The 2169-nt window shown below is 52.7% G+C and overlaps 8 non-coding genes across 8 annotated transcripts; all 8 read left to right on the plus strand.

The window, feature by feature from the left end:
• The first annotated feature begins 227 nt into the window (after positions 1-227).
• LOC116008134 lies at positions 228-346 on the plus strand. Its single transcript, XR_004095533.1, has one exon. It is a non-coding gene; the product is annotated as a 5S ribosomal RNA (ribosomal RNA).
• A 137-nt stretch (positions 347-483) lies between these two features.
• On the plus strand, positions 484-602 carry LOC116008360. Its single transcript, XR_004095748.1, has one exon. It is a non-coding gene; the product is annotated as a 5S ribosomal RNA (ribosomal RNA).
• A 137-nt stretch (positions 603-739) lies between these two features.
• On the plus strand, positions 740-858 carry LOC116008361. Its single transcript, XR_004095749.1, has one exon. It is a non-coding gene; the product is annotated as a 5S ribosomal RNA (ribosomal RNA).
• Positions 859-995: 137 nt separating this feature from the next.
• Positions 996-1114, plus strand: LOC116008362. Its single transcript, XR_004095750.1, has one exon. It is a non-coding gene; the product is annotated as a 5S ribosomal RNA (ribosomal RNA).
• Positions 1115-1251: 137 nt separating this feature from the next.
• On the plus strand, positions 1252-1370 carry LOC116008363. The gene has a single exon (XR_004095751.1). It is a non-coding gene; the product is annotated as a 5S ribosomal RNA (ribosomal RNA).
• A 137-nt stretch (positions 1371-1507) lies between these two features.
• Positions 1508-1626, plus strand: LOC116008364. Its single transcript, XR_004095752.1, has one exon. It is a non-coding gene; the product is annotated as a 5S ribosomal RNA (ribosomal RNA).
• Positions 1627-1763: 137 nt separating this feature from the next.
• On the plus strand, positions 1764-1882 carry LOC116008365. Its single transcript, XR_004095753.1, has one exon. It is a non-coding gene; the product is annotated as a 5S ribosomal RNA (ribosomal RNA).
• A 137-nt stretch (positions 1883-2019) lies between these two features.
• On the plus strand, positions 2020-2138 carry LOC116008129. The gene has a single exon (XR_004095528.1). It is a non-coding gene; the product is annotated as a 5S ribosomal RNA (ribosomal RNA).
• Positions 2139-2169: the final 31 nt, after the last annotated feature.

Genomic DNA, 2169 nt, shown 5'->3' on the forward strand with positions numbered 1-2169 from the left:
GGATCCCATCAGAACTCCGAAGTTAAGCGTGCTTGGGCGAGAGTAGTACTAGGATGGGTGTCCCCCTGGGAAGTCCTCGTGTTGCATCCCCCACCCTTTTTTTAATCTTTCTTTTAAACCGCTGGACCGCTCGCTAAGGGTACTATCCTTTTAAACCGCTAAACCGCTAAGCGAGAGAAGTTGCGCGGAGAGAGAGGGTCAAGTACATTTTGCGCGCAGTACGCGATGGATGCGATCATACCAGCACTAATGCACCGGATCCCATCAGAACTCCGAAGTTAAGCGTGCTTGGGCGAGAGTAGTACTAGGATGGGTGTCCCCCTGGGAAGTCCTCGTGTTGCATCCCCGACCCTCTTTTTAATCTTTCTTTTAAACCGCTGGACCGCTCGCTAAGGGTACTATCCTTTTAAACCGCTAAACCGCTAAGCGAGAGAAGTTGCGCGGAGAGAGAGGGTCAAGTACATTTTGCGCGCAGTACGCGATGGATGCGATCATACCAGCACTAATGCGCCGGATCCCATCAGAACTCCGAAGCGAAGCGTGCTTGGGCGAGAGTAGTACTAGGATGGGTGTCCCCCTGGGAAGTCCTCGTGTTGCATCCCCGACCCTCTTTTTAATCTTTCTTTTAAACCGCTGGACCGCTCGCTAAGGGTACTATCCTTTTAAACCGCTAAACCGCTAAGCGAGAGAAGTTGCGCGGAGAGAGAGGGTCAAGTACATTTTGCGCGCAGTACGCGATGGATGCGATCATACCAGCACTAATGCGCCGGATCCCATCAGAACTCCGAAGCGAAGCGTGCTTGGGCGAGAGTAGTACTAGGATGGGTGTCCCCCTGGGAAGTCCTCGTGTTGCATCCCCGACCCTCTTTTTAATCTTTCTTTTAAACCGCTGGACCGCTCGCTAAGGGTACTATCCTTTTAAACCGCTAAACCGCTAAGCGAGAGAAGTTGCGCGGAGAGAGAGGGTCAAGTACATTTTGCGCGCAGTACGCGATGGATGCGATCATACCAGCACTAATGCGCCGGATCCCATCAGAACTCCGAAGCGAAGCGTGCTTGGGCGAGAGTAGTACTAGGATGGGTGTCCCCCTGGGAAGTCCTCGTGTTGCATCCCCGACCCTCTTTTTAATCTTTCTTTTAAACCGCTGGACCGCTCGCTAAGGGTACTATCCTTTTAAACCGCTAAACCGCTAAGCGAGAGAAGTTGCGCGGAGAGAGAGGGTCAAGTACATTTTGCGCGCAGTACGCGATGGATGCGATCATACCAGCACTAATGCGCCGGATCCCATCAGAACTCCGAAGCGAAGCGTGCTTGGGCGAGAGTAGTACTAGGATGGGTGTCCCCCTGGGAAGTCCTCGTGTTGCATCCCCGACCCTCTTTTTAATCTTTCTTTTAAACCGCTGGACCGCTCGCTAAGGGTACTATCCTTTTAAACCGCTAAACCGCTAAGCGAGAGAAGTTGCGCGGAGAGAGAGGGTCAAGTACATTTTGCGCGCAGTACGCGATGGATGCGATCATACCAGCACTAATGCGCCGGATCCCATCAGAACTCCGAAGCGAAGCGTGCTTGGGCGAGAGTAGTACTAGGATGGGTGTCCCCCTGGGAAGTCCTCGTGTTGCATCCCCGACCCTCTTTTTAATCTTTCTTTTAAACCGCTGGACCGCTCGCTAAGGGTACTATCCTTTTAAACCGCTAAACCGCTAAGCGAGAGAAGTTGCGCGGAGAGAGAGGGTCAAGTACATTTTGCGCGCAGTACGCGATGGATGCGATCATACCAGCACTAATGCGCCGGATCCCATCAGAACTCCGAAGCGAAGCGTGCTTGGGCGAGAGTAGTACTAGGATGGGTGTCCCCCTGGGAAGTCCTCGTGTTGCATCCCCGACCCTCTTTTTAATCTTTCTTTTAAACCGCTGGACCGCTCGCTAAGGGTACTATCCTTTTAAACCGCTAAACCGCTAAGCGAGAGAAGTTGCGCGGAGAGAGAGGGTCAAGTACATTTTGCGCGCAGTACGTGACGGATGCGATCATACCAGCACTAATGCACCGGATCCCATCAGAACTCCGAAGTGAAGCGTGCTTGGGCGAGAGTAGTACTAGGATGGGTGACCCCCTGGGAAGTCCTCGTGTTGCATCCCCCACCCTCTTTTTAATCTTTCTTTTAAACCG

Source organism: Ipomoea triloba, chromosome 16 (assembly GCF_003576645.1).
Source record: "Ipomoea triloba cultivar NCNSP0323 chromosome 16, ASM357664v1".
NCBI classification, from domain to species: Eukaryota; Viridiplantae; Streptophyta; class Magnoliopsida; order Solanales; family Convolvulaceae; genus Ipomoea; species Ipomoea triloba.